The sequence below is a fragment of the Lepeophtheirus salmonis genome, chromosome 5 (genome assembly GCF_016086655.4).
Source record: "Lepeophtheirus salmonis chromosome 5, UVic_Lsal_1.4, whole genome shotgun sequence".
Taxonomy (NCBI): Eukaryota; Metazoa; Arthropoda; class Copepoda; order Siphonostomatoida; family Caligidae; genus Lepeophtheirus; species Lepeophtheirus salmonis.
Window position 1 is genome coordinate 31,055,212 of NC_052135.2, and position 23,831 is coordinate 31,079,042.

At 32.8% G+C, this 23,831-nt stretch overlaps 1 long non-coding RNA gene across 1 annotated transcript; it reads right to left on the reverse strand.

Annotated features, from left to right (window-relative positions):
* Positions 1-17,714: 17,714 nt before the first annotated feature.
* On the reverse strand, positions 17,715-18,965 carry LOC121118692 (uncharacterized). Its single transcript, XR_005864536.2, has 2 exons — positions 18,631-18,965; positions 17,715-18,532 (listed from the first exon to the last, which is right to left on the reverse strand). It is a non-coding gene; the product is annotated as an uncharacterized lncRNA (long non-coding RNA).
* Between the last annotated feature and the right edge of the window lie 4,866 nt (positions 18,966-23,831).

Genomic DNA, 23,831 nt, shown 5'->3' on the forward strand with positions numbered 1-23,831 from the left:
AGGTATAACGTCAGTGAATAATATCATCAGTGATATGTAAATATATATTATATATATACCTATATTGTACATAGCTATATAAACATTAATTATTATACTACCGGGTGTCCACAAAAGGGGGTAAACTTTTTTAATAAAAAATTATCAAGCTCTATGGCGGATATAAGGAGAACTACAACAACACTAAAAATGCACAGTCGTCCTCTTCTTCAAAAGCATCTAGCATTTAGCCTTTAGCATCTGTCACCCGAACGTTGAATCCATGAAGGCCTCCGACGACGAGTGGACTGCCATTGACCTGTACTTCCTTCGTAATAATTATTAATCCTTTTGTAAGAGGCTTGCCTTTATCTATGATGCCAAATAGAATAAATCAATTCCACATTGGCTATATATCAGAAAAAGATAATGTCAGATTTTTGTTAAATGTATAATTTTCCACTCTGGTTTGTGTCTCATCTATTTATTTTCCAAATATTTCACTATTAACACGGTGAAAGAAGGGTTTAGAGGCGGAATTTAGACTGTTGGCAGAGATGCTGTTTTAGTGGAGGTCAACGCCTTCTTTAAGATACTTGCTAATTGGGTGTTGGATAGCTGTGACCTTCTGCTCTACATGTGCTCATACAAAATAGTCCAGGGGGTTCAGGTTCGGGATAGACGGCGGCAAAAAGTTTTGACCAGATTTCATTGGACCCCAACTTTCTCTTTAGGTACCTTTAAACAGTGTTTTATACGTATAAGGGGCCACATTAGGTGAAAATCTACTCCCCTATTACCAAACCGAAATTCTTAGGGTTTCCCACACTTAAGCTTCCACATTTTCCACCAACCTTTCAGAATATAGAGATTTGAGTAACCCTGTTCTTGCAGTACGTTTGGCATAGCTTCCAGTATCGTTGTAAATGTCCATGGCTCTGTAGACGGTGGTGCAGGATACTCCAAACTTGCGGGAGGCGTCCATTGGTTTGTCTCCATCCAAAATCCAGAAAACGATTTTTTAACTAAGCTCAGCCATAGCTTAACAGTCTGAAAATGTTTTAATGATTCACTACAAACAGGACTAACTATATAAACATCAAAGAACTAATACAACACTGCATCAACAAGCACAACTGAAGGAATTGGTTGTTTATACACACTGTAACTCCTTCCTTCCTTCTGCATTAACTGCTCCGTGGTCTGATTTGTGTATTTACAAAACTCTCATAAATTATAAACATGTCAAAGCAACTTCTTTAAAAGTTGCTTTGAATGCTTTTGATAGGCATCTGGGGTATTTAACGTCATAAATGGGAATAATGACTTTGTTTGGAAACAAAGTTTATAAAGAAGAGTGCCAAAGATTTGCATATTCTTTACTAGACATGAAACCATTCCAATTGCCTTGTAATCCAAGACACCACTATGGATCAACATATGGGAAACCATCGTATGAAAAAATTACAGAGAAGACAACTGTAGAATACCACATGAATGAGGATTATTCTTTACAATAAATCTCATAAACCTAAATATGGCGTTTTTGAAAAAAAAAAAAAAAAAAAAAAAAAACATGATAAAAAAAAAAGAATATTTTCCGGAAGCAAAAGTTAATAATTAACAATATCAATACAGTTAATGAACCTGCTGAGTGAGGAGTGAAGCCTCGTATCGGATTTTTCATCAGCCTTTGGAACAGAAAACACTATAAAAATGTCCTGTGAGTAGTAGAAAATGATCACAAAAAGAATCAAAATATACGAAATTTGGGTAAAAAAGATTAATCATGTTTGTTGTTATGACTTTTTAGACGGAAATTATATGTAATAAATATAATTTTTACATTTTGTTTAGGTTCAATTAATTTGTTTAGTCCAGAGCTTTAATTTGATATCAAACGTGACTAGTTTTGAGTCAAAAAGAAGAAAGTTGAGATTTTTTTATGTATTAAATGGCTCAATAAAATATGCAAGTCCTTGTTGGTCCTTATAGGCCAGCTCCAATTTTGCTCATTTTTTGCACACACACTTGAAGGATCCCATTAAAGAGAATAGATAACAAAAACCACGAACCTTCGGGAGGTTGATGGACCCTAATATATATAAAGTAAACCTATATAAATAAGTAGTCATATAACGGTGTTGATGATTTTTGGGGATAACCTCCTACAAATGATGAAAGCTAACAACACTCCTATTTTAAGCATAATACAATCTCATAAAAAATGAATTTTTCCGATTACTTTAATCAGTTACGAGCTAAATTAGTTTAAAAAGTGTATTGCATATTTTTGGACACTCGGTATATAATATATATGACGTATTCAAAGAGATTCCTTCTAATGCAATTAACTTCTTTTTGGTTTAAAAAATATTTAATTGATAAATTAAGTAGTATGAACGAGTTAGATAGGTTTTACTCTGAAAATCATAGACCGGTCTGATTTTTAGTGGACCGGTGTAATTCGGTCCACTAAAGAAGTTTGGTCTGGACAGGTCCTAAATAACAATTGTGTTTGGATCGGTTTTACGAAAAAATCCGTCTGGATTTGTCTCATTTACAAATCTAAAATTGAAATGTTGTTCATGTCATGGGTGTTTCAAAATTATGAACATCAGCCTACAATAACGACTTATGAAGTTAACTGTGTTGCATACCACGAGGACTAAAAAGTCCTGGGCTTAACAAAGAAAACAATTTTTTTTCCTTCAAAATTGGTTTTTTTAAAATTATTATTGTCTTTATGAAGCAGAGTCCCATAACACTTTTCAAGCCATTGCTTATGTTTCAATGGTATTTTTTTCTATCGAGAAGCAGGTTAAAATTAAAACACGAAATTGTTTGTGAAATGACATAAGTTGCTTCATTCTAAGCACAAATACTAACAAACTAAAAGGATTTTTCATAAAATTTTGACAGCTTTTTTTGAAGGTGGCTACATACTGAAAATGAAAGGAATAATAATAATAATAAACAGTAAAGCCCAGAACTTTTCAGCCCATGTTTTTGTGGTGCGGCAACATAGCTTCCTTTTTTAATTATTGTGTAGCAATTATACTGTAGAAATAGTAGCGGGCTGATCTTGTTTTATTATTAAGGCAAGATCCTAATAATGATGAAAATTCGGCGTATTTTTTAGCTGGCCCGTTATTTTGGAATTGGCAGTCTGAAGAATGAGTTTTCTTTTCCTTAGCATTTGTCATTATTATTTAATTACTCAGTAGTGAACATCTTTTCCTACATAAATTATATTATATTCAAAACCTGATTGAAAATTCGTGTGTGCCCATGAAAAAACGGAGGGTATCTCTGAGGATTTGTTGGTGAGTTATAATTGTAAGTCCTTTTTGGATTTAGAGTAGAATTGGGGATCGACATTGGAGTAATTCTAGCAAATGTACTTGTTTATATCCTTTTCTCCTTCCTCCCTTGACATATTTGATCTACTGAAACGTCATAAAAGTTATTCTTTCTCTCTTGAAAAACATTTTTCAAATTATTAGGGTTAATATTTGATTTTCGGTTTCGGAAATGCTCCGTTGAAAAAAAGTTTCATTATTGATTTTATTCTATATAGTATGCAGGGTTTCAAATACTATGGAGTTGGTATAACACAGTGCTTAGAAGTTAAAAGTTAGAAGTAAAAAATAAACAAAAGTTGTATTTTTCAACTTAAAAAAAATTAGGAATTTACCATTACGGTAAATATTACTTTTGTCAAATTATCCGCCTAAATGGAGCTGATTTCATGAAGACCACAGGCGTCGGCAGGGGATGGACTGGAGAGGCTGTAGCCCCTCTCAAATAACTACATTTCCAAAAAATCCAATAAATAGTTTATTTTCAGTGAATTTTTCAAAAAATGTCATTCTTTGTGAATAGCTGTTGATTTTTGAAAGTATTTTCGAAAAAAATTATTATTTGACATTTCCTTTTTGAAATTTTTCCCCAAAAAATTTAATAGTTACAACTTTTTTTTTTCCAAAAAATTTAATAGTTTGAATTTTTATATATATATATATTTTTTTTTTGTGAACAGTTGTGGACTTTTGAAAAAAAAAATAATATTTGCAATTTTTTTTCAATAATTTAATATTTATATTTTAGTTTTTGAAATGTGCTTTTAAAATATTATACTTTTTGTAAGCAGGAGTGGGTTTTTGAAAGTTTTATCCATAAAATTTAATTTTTGTAAGCAGCTATGGACTTTCAGATTTTATTTCTTGCCAAAAAATTTCAATTTTTGTGAGCAACTGTGCAATTTTGAATAGTTTTTGGATTTTTTTTTTTTAAATCCAAAAATCAAGCCCTTCCCTAAATATATGTCTGGGGACGTGCCAGGATCCATTTTAATTGTATGCATTGTCATAGTGTTTTATTAGGTTAAACTTTTAAGAAAAAAATAAACTTGAACTTTGGCTCGGGCGTTATTTTTAACATTTAGCAATCATGTTTGCATGATATTTTTTGTATAAATATTATTATTTTTTATAAAAGTTAAATTAAAGCACTTACTCATGTGAACAATTTAGAGCAAACATTTTTGAAATCGGTTGATTCTGACTGTCCAACTGAATTTAGAGTATCCTTCGAATAGGGACAAACTTTGAGGAACTTCGAAAAGGGCCAAACTTTGAGGTACTTTGAAAAGGGGCCTTTGTTCTCACATAAGTCTAAAATTTCAGGCATAGGGTTCTTTTGTTCTGGGAAACCAAAAATTATCAAAATCAGTAATATTGATGTCGTGTCGTGCCCCTGGTTTAATATTAATTTGGAAAAATTGTATGTCGTCTGTCTGTCTGCATGAAAAACATTCACGGGATGGAGTGCCCCTGGTTTAATATTTATTTGGAAATATTGTATGTCGTCTGTCTGTCTGCATGAAAAACAGTCACGGGATGGAGTGTATAAAGTTAGAGCTGGGCATCGAGCGAGGGAGTGTAAAGGCTGGGAGCGAGACTCCTTAGGTTTACCAAAACATTACTCGAGACATGTTCCCAAAGAAAAATCAAATAGGACAAGTTGTATGGCCCGGTATGAAGCTGAAGCTCATTGGTTAGAAAATCGCATATTTTTTTAGCAAACCGAATCGAACCCATTTCAGAGTTAAAAAATCATATTCATGTCCTTACCTTTGGATATATTGATTCAATAGTAAAGAAAAATCCGTCTTGTTATATGCTTTTGCGATTGCCCATCGTAAAGATTTTTGCTCTGTGTAATTCGGAAATCTACTTCTGTAACCTTGTGTATGAATAGCAGCCTTCAACAATGAGTAGGATAAATATTATTACCTCAATAAGTGAATACGACAATGTTTGTAATGAGAGTAATACTATTTTATTGAATACAAATAAGCAAATTAGACTTCTTCCTTTCAATAGCAACAAAGTAGCACTCACTGAGAAAAAGGGATTATGTATTTATTCACGGTGAAGAACTCCTTTGATAGCACGTCAAGTTAGAACTCTTTCTCTCTTTTGGCATTAATAGACAAGAGGATAAAATTGGACAAGTTCAAACTTGCAACAATTCTTGGATAAGTACAAACTTGTAATTATTAATGATGCTAACGTGGTTGGTATAATGCATAATGTTATGCTCAAATGATAGATTTTCCGCGACACTCTCCCCCATGAGACGTTTAGCGATCTTAAAGGATATAAATGTCTCATAATGAAAGACAAATTCATTTCAGGGAATATGCAGATCCCTAGATGTTGCTGCGTTAACGTGCTCTTCGTTATCCAGAGGTGGGATTATGTATCATTTCTTTAATGGTACCAATGACGTTATCCACCCGTTAGGCTTTGATAAAATCGTACTAGTAGTTGCAAACTTTCCCACAAAGTTTTTACTTGGCACCCGACTGTATAAGTCCGGAAAAATGAACTCGACTATCGGTCCAATGAATCTCAAAAACTACTTAATATTACATGCTCGAAAGAAAGAAAGAAAGAAAGAAAAAAATATATAAATATATATATATACTCCCCTATCATGAGAAAAGAATCGAAATGCATCTCAAACCAGTACTCTTCAGCATCCTCTAAGCGCTGAGGTGGTATGAGAACAGTCTTAGAGGTTGCTGTTATTGTCCCCTTGCCTGGGTCAGTATCATTAGTTTCTCCTTTATCAGAGAACTGGACGGACTCACTTCCTACACATCCATTATCTGCATTCAGATTTCCCAAGTCTTTACTCTTATTGTCCATCTCGACGGGAAATTGCAAAGACTCAAGCAAAGCTAATTGCCTAGTGGATTGCCAGTGTCTGACCTAGGTAGTTTTATTGAGACGGTCGAAGCAACACCTTGGTTACTGCTGTGGATTTCTACGACTGTTGATTTTTCTCTAGGATGTCTGGTTTAAACAGAGCAACATCCCCTTGTTGAAGATTTTCTTGGAGAGTAGATTGTTTAATCCACTTTGAAGGGATACTTAATTCTTGAAAGTATTCATTTTGGCATATGGACTAAAACGAATTGAATATCCGTTTTCTAGTGATCCACATATCAGAACAAGGGTAATTTTCCATCACCTTATCTGAAGGTGTGTTAATGGTGTTAAGATTCCTGCCATACTGTGGCATGTTCGGAGATATACTATATTCCTCATCTAGAGTCTTTCCAAGTGGACATTTCCAGATAGTCAATTCCTACATTTCGCCATGGACGTGGATTATCCATTCTTATAGTAAGTAAAGGAACCATTCTTGGGGACTCAAACTTTATATATCGACACCTAGGAACTTTGCATAACTTCTTAACTAAAGATTTGACATATCCATAATTACCTATGAACCAATACCAAGCTTTAAGCGTATTGAACGTTTGTTTCTGTCATCAATGAAAGAAACGTTGATGTGTATCAAGTACGAGTCTATCAGCCAAAGTTCCCTTGGGTATAATTATATGATTAGTAGTGTCAAAAGCAATAGCAGAAGACACGTGTAATCGGCTCTGAAGTTTAATGACTTCCGATTTTTTGTCGTAAAAAACACGAAGATTCCTAAGAGGTGATCCCCGGGACAATCTTAAGTTTTGCAAACTCAAAGCAGTTGTCTTTAAGGATTTTGATTTCGTTTACAAGCCTGGTTTCTTGTTCGAATTTAATTAAAAGAACTGCTGCCCATTCCAATTCTTCCCTAGATACATTCAGGGATTGAATAGGCCCATCTCCTTATTTGGATAAACACTTCTTTAATTATAGATAACTTAGAAAATCGTCGAATAAGTTCATCTATAACCGAGGTAGACTACTCTATAGGCACTTAGTAAAAAAATAGCTTTATGGCTTTCAGAAGCCATGGCTCTGATCTGATTAAAATATATCGACAGATCAGATCCATTAGTCTTACATTTGTTATAAGAGACTTCAGTTGGCCGTGGCTATTTTGGCCATTTATCACGGCATTCCCCAAGAGAAACCTTGGGCCGTGTTTCCAAAAATCTATTCTTTCAGTAAGGTCATTCATATAGTACGCTCTCCTAGGCAAATCTGCCGGATTGAGGACTCCTGGACAAAACCTTACTTCGACACCAAAGAGATTGCCGAGTACTTTGCAAACTATACGTTCTTCCTATGGCTTACAAAATCCTTTACCTCTTTGTTCCGCTGCAGATTTAATTTGAGAGACCATTGGTTTTAGTGCATTCTGAATATAATTTGCCATAGTCATAGTTAAAGCAACAAGTTCTGCTCGAGCAATCGTCAACATGTCTTCAATCTTACTTTACTCACGTAGAGATTTTGGCATTAGCGAGCTTTCGAGTAAAAAAGTTGACTCAGCTTTTTGCCCTCCTCAGTTTCTACAACGAGTTAGCCAGCGACACCCATTCCTACTTTGGAGGCATCTCCAAAGACAGAAAGAACATTGATGCTCCCCGTGTTATAACGTGGGAAGCGGAGATCTTTCATCAAGGGGATCTGCTCAAACCATTTGATACGATAGAGGAACAATTGTGACCATTATTATGGATGAAGGATATGGGTAAGCTGCAAGAAATTCAATTTACTTTTATACGAAATTTATATCTTTTTTTCATATTAGTGTAAAAGTGTATGAGTATGCAGGAGGGAAATTTTACGCCATTTTAAAGGGAGTGGATAGCCTAACCAAGACCAACTTTGCTCTGTGTGATGATGAAGAGCTTAACTAAAATATATGAAAACAGTATTGTACTGGCGCCTTTGACAAAATTAGATAATAACATTCTGAGAAAAATATTCTAACAAGTTGTAGAAGGAATAACACCTGCTGGTGATGAGACAGTTACATCACTGCTTGATGGATATTCGTCAAACAGAAAATTATACACTTATTGCACATTGGATACGCGTATAGTCAGTCAACCCTTGTAATAATATGAAAAAATTATTTCTATTATTTGATATGTGCATACATTTAAGTGCATATACAACAACTTCTTGGGAAAAAAGTGTTTGAAATGTCCTTTGTTTGATGTTGAAGAAATGATTGCTGAATTTATCCTAGTAAAAAAATTATATTGTCTCGAGCAAACAAAACCTGTGAAGTATGCATACAAATAGATTGACCAAAGGTCTTAATCTTCACCCGATTGGGAAAAAAAAAATCGTCAAGCTAGCAGATGCCTTGTTCCATGAAAGTTCCATTTATGATCGTGGCTTTTATCCAAAGAATGATTACCCTGAATTCCAAACAATGTTTCGGATAAGGTGAAAAGGTTGAGATCTGAGAAGAAATGAGTTCTATGATATTAATTTGGATTTGAAATATATATTTATTAAATGATAACTGATTGTATTTTTTATTATTTTTTAATAAGTGGTCCGTAGCTATTGTATATTTTTCATATTTGTAAATAATTAAAATTTCATTTTATTAAAATATAGATAAATGAGTGGGTTCCCAGGCTTTATGGAGACAGTTTTGTATCTATATTTTTTCTATCTATAGTCAGTTTTGCGGACTCTATGGATACAGGAGATTATTTAAATAGAACAACTAGTTCGAACTCATTTTCATATTAGCTTGCTAGATGAATTTATTGGTTCTAGCAAGGCGTTATCTCGCTAACACAAAAATATCATATGTATTTTGCTGTCAGTTGTCGATTCCCTCTTATCCCTTGTTAGGTGATGGCTATTTCATAATTTATTCTTTTTCATAAATACACAAGTAATGAGTTATACTTATTCTATACGGATGCTCCGTTTCCAAAAGAATAGGAATATATTTTCTTGTTGATCCCTCGTCGAATATATTAGCCATTTTATTATTTATATGAAGAAATTTTGGCTATTTCTTCATATAAATAATATAATAACTTATCATATCTACACCTCCGTCCATAGCTCCTTCTTTGAAATTATTGAAAGTCAACTCTGCTTCTTCTCCTATTTTGAGGAGTAGGAAACAAAGGCTGAATTCAGTTCCTAATCTAGATAAGTGGGTGAAAACTAACAAAAATTTCAAATTCATAGGGAGAAGGGTTCCTAGTTTCATTTATTTAAAGTGGGTAGGATTAAAACATAGAAAAAAGCTTTTTACAATCACATCCCAAAATTTTAATGGGACCTAACTGAATTCAGTTTTGATTCTTCCCCCTACGTTTATTTTCGTTAAACAAGTAGAATCATATAATAATTAAATATATACATAGTAAAAATAGAAAAATTAATGACACAATTCAATAAAATTTTTAAAAAAAACCCGAAGGCCTTGATGAGTTGTAATTTCATGTCGTTTAGAGTTCGAAATCAATGTGGCATCACAATGCAATTCATTCCTGTCATTCCAGGGTAAAACACTATTGTTCATTTGCTTATATAAAGACGCTTCAATTGTCCTAGAAGGTCACTTCTATTCGCGTGTTCATATAGCAAATTGAGTTATTAAGTTTAAAAACTCTTTAATGTTCAATGAGATACATTGATTATTTAGTTGTCGACCTGAAAATGTTTAAATTACATAGATCAAAAGTCTAGATCCTTATATTAATTGTAAGAGGATGTGCACATGATACGAATGTCCAACTCATGTAGCACTTCAGAATAATTACCAAGAGTGTGTAAATTTGATCGCAATGCAGACACACAATGTAGGATTGCACATAAAAATAAACACACAAAATGGGTTCTACAATACATGGAAAAATTTACACAAATTAATATCAAAAATAATTATTGATTAAGTTATTTATTCAGCACAATATACTTCATTAGTCCATATATCCCATATAGCATTACTTAGGCTAAAAAAGAAAGAGAAAAAACACACATGCATCCCACCTGAATTGTCTATTTTAAAGGCAAAGCAAAGCGGCATTAATCTCATTGAACGACGCAGATTTGATTAAGAAGTTAAATCAAAATTAAACACATCATGAGTAAGGGACTGCCGTTTAGGAATTTAATTCCATAAATTCAGTAGAAGAAAGGCTAGAAATGGATCTAGTGACAAGGAAAATACTTAATTAAATATAAAGTTAATCAAATTAGAGGGTAAACCAAAAGAAAAACAATCAAAAGAACGATAATTTTGCATTTCAATTACTATCCACAAATCTATCTGATTCTAGCCTGATGCCACACTAAAGAAAACAACATAGTTCCTCCCAAAGGCCATAAGGACCAATATGTGAAAAATATAGTTGTTCAAATATTGAAATATAAAATTAGGATGTTTATAATATAGACAACTAGGTAAAAGCAAAATATTATTTACAACTTACAAAAACCAAAACTTATTTAAGAGGGGTTAAAACCTGTCTAGGTGGTCCGGTCTTTGACGTTCCGCTGCCCAAAGCTTAAATGAGTCACTCATGGGCCTGACTACCATGATATCAATTTCCTTTTTAGACATGCCAAATCTCTTAAGTAGCTCATTCGATTTGGCGAGTAGGATTCATTCCATTCAATTCATGACAATCCCTCCTACTTCGCCTATCCCTTCATTCTCCAGAAAGTGTTTTAGCTTAATAGAACCTAGTAAGTCATTTGACAAAGAATTTTTCCTTTATACACTAATGGCAGAGACTAAGTCAGTTGTATTCCCAACAATTATTGTGCCCAAGATGTGCACATTCCCTTCTTTGACTAATACAAGATCTGGTTTTAATGTTGTCTCCCCTACTTTGTATACTTGGTTTTTAAGAACCTGCACTCCTGGCCGGTGTAACTTCAAGTCTAAGTAGTCAACTAATTTATCCTATCTCTCTATGCGGAAGCCTTGTGTGCGTGGGCATGTTTTCAGGATGTTTAACCCTGTCACCACAGCTTTTGTATTTTTATTCTTTGGAATTACCTTATATCGATTAGTTTAAGACTTGGTTGCCACGTTGCCTGCCATGATTTGTACAATCCTTTTGAACTCTGTATTGTTCATGTTTAATGTATTGTCTTCGAGAAAGTTGTGATTCCCTTACCCGGAAGGGCATAATCCTTACCTTTTGTGTCCACCGAGTTAATTAGGTTGGCCTTGAAGAGTTCTTGGAATGTGGTCTTCTCATGTACCACAGTGGTATTATACTTTATTAAAATTTCTGCAAAAAGGTAAGGCAGTCCACAGTTCGCAGTTACTCTTCACTAGTGAATGCATTACAATCCTTACAGTCTCTCTTGATAATCTTGGATTTTATCACTGCATAGAGATACCGTGTTATTACATTGCTTTTAAGGATGTGTAAGCGTTATTTATTTGAAATAATTGCATTATCGATTCTCTGAGACGCAATTTTAGATTATTGATTATATCCACTCTTTGTTGCCCAAATCTAGAGTAGTGTATAGCTACTTGTAGAAATAATTTAGTTCCATATTTTTGAGAGTACCATCCGAACTAGTGAGTATATGGGAGAAGTTAACGTACATGAGGCCTTCTTTATTCCCTTCTATGATAGACAACAGACCCGACTTATTACTATTCAATGCTAGACCAACTTTAGCTGCTGCAATTTCAAAAGATTCTAAGTAGACCTGAAGGCTTTTAAGGTTGTTACATATTAGGATAGTATCATTAGTATACATCATTCTGTACCAGAGATCCCAATCTCGTACGGTGCGTTTCCCAATCATGAAACACAGACTCCATCACCATAGTGAATAAAGTACCTGACATTCCACGCCAAAGAAAGTGTTTTACCATTTTTCTTGCTATGAGCAACAACGCCTTTCAGAAGCATGTTATTGATAGATCACCCGTCCATTTTTCGGAACCCCACCTGCTCTTCAGAGATCTTAATTGTTTGTAGTCTAGAATCAATGATCCTGTGTAATACACGTACAGTTTATTAAGGTCTTTAACCCCACTCCAAGGCTAAGGAACTTACTAAGGTACATATAAATGTAATTTATTCCTAAAAAAAGTTATTTGATAAATACTTACTCTTACGAATCCAATATTTCAATATTCCATTTTATAATTAGCATGTTTTTGACACTATTTAGTCATACACACGACCTTATTTTGGTATGTATGGCTCTTAACATGCTGAAAATTATCTCTTAGTCACAATTTACTATAGGTATGTTTCTGTAAATTGTCTCCTCAGAATTTGCTAGGTCTCGCAAAACGTTGTACACTGGATTTTCATCTAAAAATGTATTTAATTTGGTTTTTTAATGGCTACACCTAAATATTCCCTGATTACTAGCAAGTTCTTGAAATAGTAATCAACTGTTTTTATCTAAGTTCCTTACCGGGTGAAGATAGGTGCTGGAGGTAAGGGAATTTGGTAAGAAGCAGTGAAGTTCAGTGGGTTTTTTTTCCCCGCATTCAATTTTTTTTTTTTACTTCTGAATAAAGCTCGCTTGTCTTTAAGAATTCTTTACGTGCAAGTTCAGCCACGTTATGGAGTCAATGAGTTACACAAATAATATGTTTCAATTGAAGGTAGCGTTTTTTGATACCTCCGCCCACTTTTTTTTTTACAGTACGCTCCATGTGTGATGAAAACTTTAAATTTATTTTCAACAAAGTCCAAACCAAGAGTGTGTTGAATACTCTGAACGACAAATTTGCAATAGTAATAGTTGATTAGATAAGGACACGCCAATATAGCTCTCATTGATCGTTCCTGATTGTCTTTAGTCTCATCAACAGCTATGAAAATATTCTTATTTCCAATTTTCCCTTTAATTTTAATTTTGAAGATTACATCCTTGCTGACGCCCTTAGTTAATCTATGTAGAGTATTTCTACTACAGACGGTTCTATCTGCATATTTCTTAATAAATTTCGAGAAATTGGATTTCTCCACGGTGAAAAAAGGTATATTACATTAAATATGATGTATATCATAAACAAACAAAAAAAGAAAGAAAAAAAAAGTTGATTGATTAGAAAGGAAAAACGGTTGTTGCATGTGTTCTTTCTTATTTTTGTTCATTACTTAATAGGTCGTTGTGGTGTTAACTTCTCCCTCTGAAGTAAGATCTTTGTTGTCAATTGTTTTAAAAATGAATAATAAAAAATAAAGGAATGAATTTAAATATAACTCTAATATTTTCGCTGCACTAATACTCATTTAAATGTTAAAGGTTCCTCTCTATAAAGCAGTAAATTATTTTTTTGCCTCCCTGAAATCATATAACAGACAACTGTTATTAACAAGTAGCGATGCATAAAATATGTCTCACGGATATGTAAAAAAATAATAATAATAATAATGACGTGATTATGCTGACAATTTGAAGAATTTTTGGAAGGAGAGCAGCTTAGCTGTAACTACGTTTTATTTTATCAGATGCAGGCTGCCGTGAGTGGAAAGAAATAAGTACAAATCCCACTACATATATAGGAAGGGCATATAGGTTAGATCCACTCCAATGTCGATCTTCAATTCTCCTCTGAGTCCAGCAAAGACTTATATTTATAACTTCGAAGCAAACCCTCATTGTTATTCTTTGTCCTTTATGATCACACATACTAGTTATAACTTTATGCTTAGATGTTCCCTCTTCAAAAGTTAGTTATTAAAGATTTAGAACAGCTTTAGAAAATTAAAAAAAACATTTTTTGATAACCAACTAGAAAGCCATTCCCACTTTCTAAGATATGTTTTATATTTCTTTATTCATGACATATGTACAAACGTTTTGTTTTTTCTATACTCACATTCAGCTCAAGCTAATATTTCAAAACCTATGTTACAGCCCTGTACTTCTATTAGGCCCGCCGCTAGAAAAAAAGATCTTAATTCAGGTCTACCATTTGTCTCGCTCCCACTTTTCCCTCCCGCTCTTACATAAATCTTATCTCTGGTTATGACTTAGAGGCTCACATATGACTTGCAAATAGATCATGGGTGACTTGTTACCATGTCTGAATGATTCTTACACACAAATAACATTTTGAAAAGGAAATATTGATTGATTCATTGTTATGAAATGGAATATCTAATTAAGGACAGTGGAGTGAAGTCAGTGGAGAGGAATTGAGTGATTGAGCAAATGATATAAATAACCTACGTCTTGATCAGGGGTCGGCAACTTTTTACACTCAAAGAGCCATTTGTACCCGTTTACCACGGAAAAGAAAACACAGTGAGTCGTTAATACTCTTTAACACCTAAAATGGAGCAAAGACTGTATAAAAAATATCATATGAGCATGCTTGGTTTTTGTTTCTACGTTTACTCGCTAAATTTCAGACTGATCTGTATGACCGTTTTGAATTTCCTTCCGTGAACGCCAAAAACATAATTATAAATATATATGAAATATAATTAAATTTTTTTTGGGGCTTCAGATATTTTTAGGGGGAAAGTGACGCCACGAGTTCTTAACCACAACATTTGTTATTTTGATAAATTATGACTTTTTGACAGTCAACTTCTTCGAGAACATCTGTCAAGAGTTTTAATATGGACACAAATCTATCTTTTCGGCTTGTGTAACAATTTACTGAACCCCACCCCAGAGTTGCATCAGCATCATGATAAAAGAGCCGTGGGTTGCTGATCTCTGGTATACATTTTTCAATTCAGTTACGGTAAATTTATTCATACACAATGTCCAATACTGAGATAATTCAAATGTTTTGTTTTAAGAAGATATTTGATGTTTTATACTTATATGTAAAGGGCTTAAGGAGTCATTTTGATCTACTTATATTTCTGCTTAATTATTTCATATATAAAAATCCAGATTTAAAAAAGATTGCATTGTCAATGACGTAATGACTAGATCTAACTTGGCATAGATACAAAGAAAAATTATGATAGTTATTTTATATTGACACAAGTATTCAAAAAACAAAAAGATTTTGGATCTGAAGGTACGTTGGTTTTTCTAGGCGGAGGGGGTGGGGGTAAATAGACAAATTAAGGTGAACTATCTAAATTCTTAACCTTTTCCCCCCTATTCCCCACTTTTTAGTGAGCCAATTCTCCATTTCTCACTGCAGCATCTGTCTTTGACAAATTTGATTTTAACCCATTCAGTGTTTAGTACGTAAATATATTATATTTTTTACCAAAAGCTTTTTCATGGAAACAAAATACTTATAAAAAGTTTTGTTATGTTTGTTCTTCAATTTATTTGGCAAATAAATAAAAAAATAGTAGACACAACATACAGGTTAATGAGACTTTTGCATTTGTGTTGCCTCGATGAGTGCCTCAACTACGAGTATAGTTGATATTTTTGTAAGGAAAAAAAGAGTGCGAGGAAAAAGTGGAAGCGAGACGTATGTTTTGTGAGTCCTCATATTTATAATAAGTTGGCTTTTATCAATACTATCAAGAAAGGAGGAGTCTATTTAAATACAACTCTCATTATTTGATATGTTTTGTTGGAAGAGCAGCTTAGCTGTTATGGCATTTCATAACATCAGCTCAATCACATTTGAAGAGGGGAGAATAGAAAAAACAACCAAGGAAATTCACTAGAACTTCTCCGCTGTCAATCTTCAATTCTACTCTGAGTCCAACCAGGATTTACAATTATATATAACTCCGCAACAAACCCTAAAAGTTTGCTCTTCGTGTTTAATGAGCACATACGAATGTTCAATCAGGTTTGGAATATAATTGAATCGCTTAAGGAGAGGAAGCTCACTAATCAGGAATTGAATAATAATAACAACAGCTATGGAAAAGAAAATTCATTCTTCAGATAAGCAATTCCTAAAAAACCGGGTTAGCTAAAATATATATTCACGATTTACATCGCTACCAATGGTCCAATTCAATGCCTTAACTGGACATTGTATTTGTATAGGAGCGCAATGAGAAGGCGGGAACAAGACATACTGTGCACCTAAATTAAGATCCTTGTAAAGATTTGTTGTCTGTTACATGACAACCAACATTCTACATTTAAAATATCATTAGTGCTGGTACAATACTATAAAAATATTTACATTCTGATAATATATATATTCTATTATTAATTTTTAAATGAATTTAAACTAAAGATAAAAAATAATTCTTCTTTTACGATATCACGAATGATTAAATAGTGAACAAAAAAGAAGAACGAGCACACGCAACAACCGTATTTTCTTTTCTAAATTATAAATGTAGTTTTTCCATTACAAAGTCCTCAACTCTACCTATTAGTGATATTAAATCTTATACACCTGCCCTAGAGCGAATAATTTGGTAGGATCAATTTAATTATTTATGTATTGCAGGGGCGTCCAAAGGGGGGGGGGAGCTGAAGCCCCCTCCCTCAAATTAAATAATTTTTTCTTATTACTATCATTTTTTTTGTGATTCGGGGAAATTATGCAGCAGAGCAAAGAATTTAATAGTTGAAATTTATTCAAAAACATCTTATTTTTTGTGAATAAATGTGGATTTAAATTTTTTTTTCCAAAAATAAAATTTGCTATGAGTAGCTATGTATTTTTGAGATTTTTTTCCACAAAATTTAATATTTGAAATTTAATTTTTTCCAAAAAAATTAACTTTTAACACCATTATATTATCCTGCAGACACCCCACCCCGGATTACTGTTTCTTTACGCTGATAATGGAGAAACGGATCTTGTTTGTTTGGTGAGTAAGGGATATTATTATCTATAAATTCTTGTTTGTTTGGTGAGTAAGGCATATTATTATCTATGAATGGATTCAGCAATTAAGGATTATCATTAATTTATGTACAACTTCGCATAGAATTAAATTCAAAACAATTTTATTGTAAATCGGCCGAAATTAGGAAATTGTAGAATGGATGAATTTATTCATGAGATATTTCTTAATTGCATCATTAGAAAATATATACTTAGTACATACAACAAATGTATCTTTGGATATGGCTTACATAGTTGCTCATTATACCTCAGATTATCCTCTGTTTTTTGCACAACCACAATTAAATGAATATTCAGTGGATATCTGAATTAGGGAATTTTTTTGGAACTAGGTATACATGCGTAGTAGGTATTTTATTGACTCCTGGTTATTTATAGGTCATAATTATAAAGACCAAAGCTACTGATGAGTAGAGTTGACAATTTTGTAAGAAAAAAATGAGCACAAGGACTAGAGTTTTAAATGAATAATCACTTGAATTGTTCATGAAAACAAAATATTTGGTACTTGATGTATTTGTACACTAAATCTTTTCAAAGTGGTATCTTTTTTTACTAATTAGTTATCCCACTTATATATATTTTAAAAAGACTGTAGTCCTATCAGTCTGGTACTAGTAAAATTTGTGAGCCATAGGACTGGTCCTTATCGGTATTTTATGGAAACTAAAACAGCGGAAATGACTTTATTATTACTGACTTAATCATTTGAGTCGCTGTTTGTTTAATCATAATTCATAATATCTTTGAATGAGACAAGATAACTGAAGTTAAAAGTAGGGGCTATGTGACTTAAACGTATTATTTTATGACTATCTATCATTAATTATTTTCTTCTTTCTTATATTTTTCAATCTTAGCTAGGACGATAGGACTGAAAGACCAATATATCTGTCCTTGGGACCATTGAATTGTAAGAAAGATCGAACCAATAAAAAAGGGTGAAAAGGGGAAGAACGACCGATCCAACACTAATTAGTAATGTCTATTTTACATTTTGCTTGTCAACTAAATCAGTCTTTTTGATGTCTCAGTATTAAAGATGAGATCTGCGAAAAGAAAAAAAACTAAATTTAGTGATTAGAAAAGAAAATACTTCTTTTTTATTTATTATTTCACGTCCAGTTTTCATCCTGTTGCTCTTGTATTCCAGGTCCTCCAACATGCAGGTTCTTACGGTCACTTTATTCGTCCCTAAATCCTTAACAATGGGATTGAAGGTTCTGGGTGGGTCATCATTGATCATGGTCTGAACTTTTTGGATGATTTCCGGGTCGACTTTTTTCCAGTTAATGACGATCTAGGATCAAAAAAGCCTTACAAATCTTTTGCACGATCCGGATTTGGACTCTAGTCACATTCGAAACCTCTCTATTTGAAATTTTCTTTTTGTTGTGGACAAATATCATCGTCAAGGCGAAACACCGCTCCTAATCTGTAAATTCAATCTTCTTTATATCTGGAGTAGCTGTTGCTATGATGCCCAAAACTTCCGTAAAGTTTGTTGATACAACGAAAATTTTGACTGGAAAAAAAAAGACATTTTCAGACAGCTGCATTATATCGTAATCGCCGACACAAGAAAGCACTGAATTGATATAAACCCACTATTCTTTACTTCACCTCACTTTCAGTAGTATCAACCTTCAAAGACAGCTGTCAAAATTTCGTGGAAATTTGTTCTTTATTTTATGAGTTATTGCACACAGTGATACGCTCCTTTTGTTCTTTCCAAAACAATGGATCAACAACAGTTTTGCTTATAAATGTAGACTGCTTCTGAATGGGAAAAAATACAACTCAAGCTGAGCAATAACTTAAAAAGTGTTATGGGGACTCTATTATATTAATAAAAAATACAAAATAATACTAATAATTTAAAAGAAGCAAAAAGAATAAATAAAAGTCTTTGTTAAGGCCAATAATTTTCAGCCCATTTGCAGATGGATACAAACAAATCTGAAAATTATTACACTTGATAAAAAATTGTTTTGTGCGTTTAAAGTTTTATTCGGAAACACCTCAATTAGACATAAACACTACATTTATTGCCTGTATGTGTTGAGATATACACACATATATAATATATTATTATGTAACACCTATCTATTTGTGCGCAGCTTCCTATTCAAGCGTAATCATGTTAAAAATAAAAATGTTCTCTAGCCTTGGAGTTTCCTTGCATGTGCTCGACTATGAACTCCGAAACAGATTCAAATGGAAGGGGGTCTGCTGGCTGGAGGGGCTGTAGAAGATAAGAAGGAGTCCCCTCACGACATTTCTTTATCGGTTCGTTATATCAGACACACTAAAAAACGGATGATACCTTCTAAATATCCATAAATCATTATCGTCATACAGTGAAATGAACAAACTCTCAAGCTCATTTAAAAAAAAATACTTCTAAGAACATATTCATGATGTAATGCAGACATAAAGGAGGTTTGGGATATTACCGTTATTGTATGATGCAGCTTTCCTCCGAAAAGAAACAGAAGAAAAGGCCCAAAATCAGTTTGTAGTATTTAGCCAATTCTTCTTAACTATGATATTATTATGCAATAATTGTTGGGAATTTTTCACAACTTAACAAAAGCTAATTTGAATTCAACCAATCAACGTTCAGAACATTGATTAGGAGAAAAGAACTAAAAACATTAACAGTTGAAAACTAAATATATTGTAGGCATACTTTTGTGTTTGTGAGACTGTATTACAGCTGCAATATAACTCATTATAATTCTACCAAATTAATGTTTAGAACAATGATTAAGGGAAAAGAAGCAGAAACATCAACATCTTACAATAGAATACAATTAATTTTTTATCCATATTAGCTATGGACGGTCTAGAGCGCGGTCTCAAACCGTGGACCAAAATTTAATCGTTTTGAAATATAGTGATGCATAAATGAAATTCCTTTTCTAAACAATGTAAATGTGTTAAATTTATTTTCTAAAAAAAAGTCTCTTTTTGAAGTTAATTTCAAATGAATTAATGACATCGGTCGAGACTAAACTTGGACCGAATTAGTTCTGTCTCCATAGCGTTAGCATATCGTTACCTTTATAGGGGGTATAATGCAACTTTTCTTCCAAAAGAAACATAAAAAAGGTCCAAGCTCATTTGGTAGTTCGCCACATAAGACAATAACACCAACTGTCGTTTATGTCTTAAGTAATCCCAGACTATCACTGTCATATTATTTATCAACATTTTTTAAACTGAATTACATATAAGTATTTCATAATATTAAAATATTATCTGATATTTTATTCGATACTGTATTATAATATTGCATTGTAATAATTTATTAAAAGCGTAGCTATACATTTGTATTTCTATATGATAGCCAAAATGTCGTCATTGAAATAATGATAAGATGATGGATATATATTATACTGGCGTTAGTGCCCGGAGTAATTAGGCGCCGGCAAAAATACTAATTTTTCTTTAATTAAATAGAAGACAGCTCCCGAAGAAATCCTCAATGTTACTGCCCGATTTTTATGACCACATAATTGACACGTAATTACTCAATACAATAATACTTTTATCCATTCATATGACGTGTCTCTTCCTCAAGAAGAAGAGACTAATATTAAGATTATGAGAAACAAAAAATAACAATATGTTGGGAAATGGATGAGTACCTTTGTCTAAATAAAATCTTTGTACTTATAAAAACAAACTAAATTCATTTCAATATGCCAGCGTTTATATTTATTCAAATCTTAACATATACGCACATAAATCTGGATATAACATAATGATATATTATACAGTTTGAATGAGGCTGAAACTTTGCATGGGTACCTCTTTTGAACTTGGTAAGGCTACGACGCGGTTGTCCATTTGGGGGTCATATATATTCTACACCCAATAAAAAAAATTGTTTTTTAGAGCTCAAGGAGACTAAATAGGGTGATGCATTGAATAATAAATTTAATTATCAATGTTTCAAAAAAAAAAAAAAAAAAAAAAAACTATACTAATAAAGATATCTTATAAATTTATTTAAAATCAAAAAAGTTATGGGGAAAAAAAAATCGGTGAAAATGGCACTCTTGTTTTTTTGAGGTACAAAAAAATAAAAAATGGATTTTCAATGGGATGTTGGATTCGTAGATGAAATAAAGCGGGATGAAATTTGTCTGGAAATTCGTTTGCATATAAATTTGACACATAAAATTTGTAATTTAACTGATCTCTCATTTTCTGAATATTTTTTTTCTGTTTTTTCATCAAACGTCAATTTTCTATTTTGGAGAAGTAATACCACAAAAAAAATTGCTTTTTCAACATCAAATTCGAAATCCTGGTATTTTAATACTGTATTTTCAATTTCCAGAACATTTCATCAAATATTTTTGGAATATTTGCATATTATATACAGGTGCTATATTATAATGCTCGCCCACACCAAGGGGGTCTAAACATTAACATTTTCAATGTGATTTCACGCTCCGTCCGTGGCCCCAGCACTTCTGGGTAAACCTTTGGTTGTAACGTATATAAATATGTAAGCATAGGTATAGGTGGAATCGGCATTATTGAGCTATTCCGATACTTCAAAAAAGGTCGATTGTGCCAATCCCGATGCATCATTACATTCCTAATAAAAATTTAACATTATGTGTAGCAATTACGAATTATGTTGAGCGACCATAGTTTCCCAGTCCTATATGAACATTTCTTTTAAAGACATTTGTTGTAAAAGATTGTAAAGTCAAAATTCATCTTAGACAAATTTATTTTAATATTATTTGTGTATGGCTGGAAAGTTATGTATGTCAAATGGAAAAAATTTCCAACAAGCTATATCAAAATAGACTTGGGATTTAAGCTTAATTTAACATAAACTCAGTTTATCTTACATTCCAATTAATCTAGATATCCTATAGCCAAGTATCCACGGTTGATTTTCTCATTTATGAGACTTTAATTGAGTCCTTCCCATCAAGTACATGATATTATATGCGTAAGAAAATATAAATAGTCGTGACTCATCCAATATTAAGGAAGATAAATATTACTTTTTTTCAAAAATAGAAAAATAATAAGAATCAAAATCTCAAGGGTATGTTTCATTTAAACAACTTCTGTCTATCCCATAGTAATTTCGTTTCAAGATTATAGCCCATGGATTACTTAATAACTGGATAGACTGTTTACTTTTAAAATCAAACAGCCTCTCTATTTTAACCATAACTATTATGATCCAATGAATTATTTTATTTCATTGTGTAGGTGAAACATAAAATACTTTTTGTAAAGTAATCTAAAGATAAAAAAGATTTATCAAGAGACGTTCTTCTCTAGTACAAGCTAAATATGATGAACTACAAAGTAACCTACCATAATATAACTATATCATGGATACTCCTTCGAAAAATATCTTCTTCCGATAAGATTAAGTATGGATTCTTCCTCCATACTCAGTAATAAAGGAGATTTTTTTGTTATTTAAAATATTAATCTTTAGTTGGATATGTTGAAAAATAATAACTATTTATATATTGTGAGGTTAATTTCCGAATAAACTTAAAAAAAAAAAAAAAAAAAAAAAAGTGTGTCCGCCGCAACTCTCATCCAAAATTTGGATTTGCTCCCACCTCTTATGGATACGTCTTCATCGTCAAGAGCCGTCTTTGAATATATATAAGATGTTTTCCAAAACTGTGTAAAACAATAAAAAATTCTGTGTATGATCTATTTATTATATGTGAATGTCTATGTGTTTGTCTTTCAATCATGGCCAAACCAATGAATGGATTTTCCTGAAATTTTTCACGTAGGCTCTTAAGGCTCCGGAAACGGTTCTGGAAACATTTTTTTGACCCTCAAGACCATGGTGGACATATAATATCATTTTATAGCACATCACTTATACAACCTGAGGGCCAGGGTGTATTTTGATAGTAGAAGACCCCTTAGATGCTCAAGAATTTAAACTGCCTCAGTGAACAGTAGCTCATATACTCAGCCCGTAGCTGGGGGTGTATTTTAGTATATTAGAAAGGATTCTTGGAGCTTATAAATGCGGTGGCGGTGCAGTTTAAACTGCCTTGAGGGTCCGTACTTCACCTGTACAACCTGAGAGCCGGGTTGTATTTTGGGATATTAGGTGGGTTTCTTGATGCTCGGTGGTGAGATGGTGGAGAAATTTAACTTGCTTCGTCCCCAGAAGTTCACCTAAATAACCTGTGGACTGGGGTGTACTATAGAATATTAGAAGGGTTCCTTGGTGCTTATACACACAGTGGCTGTAGAGTTCAAACTGCCTTGAGGCTCCGTTCTTCATCTGTACAACCGGAGAGCCAGGCTATATTATGGGATATTAGGAGGTTTCCTTGATGCTCAGGGAAGCAGATACAAGACTGCAAGTTCGGCGTCTGACCCAGAATAAATAACTACTTCTTCATCTCGTGAGAGAAGAGTGCCTATATAATGAATTCCCTTATATTACTATACTCAATCTCATAAAACCAACATGATAATCATTATTAAAATTTTAGGGGCTTTATTTTTTGTTTTATATTGAGCCGAAGAGTTATTGATTAATTTTAATTTCTTATTGTCTCGGGCAACGCCGGGTAAATCTACTTTAGTCATTATGAAACACTCAAAACGAATTCTTTCAATATTTGAACCCTATGTTTTATAAGTTCATGTAACATTTTTGTTTTTTAAAATGTTCTTGTGCATGAATAATGAGGAAGTTGAAGTCGTGTTTCCTTTTCAGTTATATCTAGGTATTATACACGTGTGAGAAGCGTATCTACTAGTGTTCATATTCTGTCTAAGACCGATTTCCCCTAGAT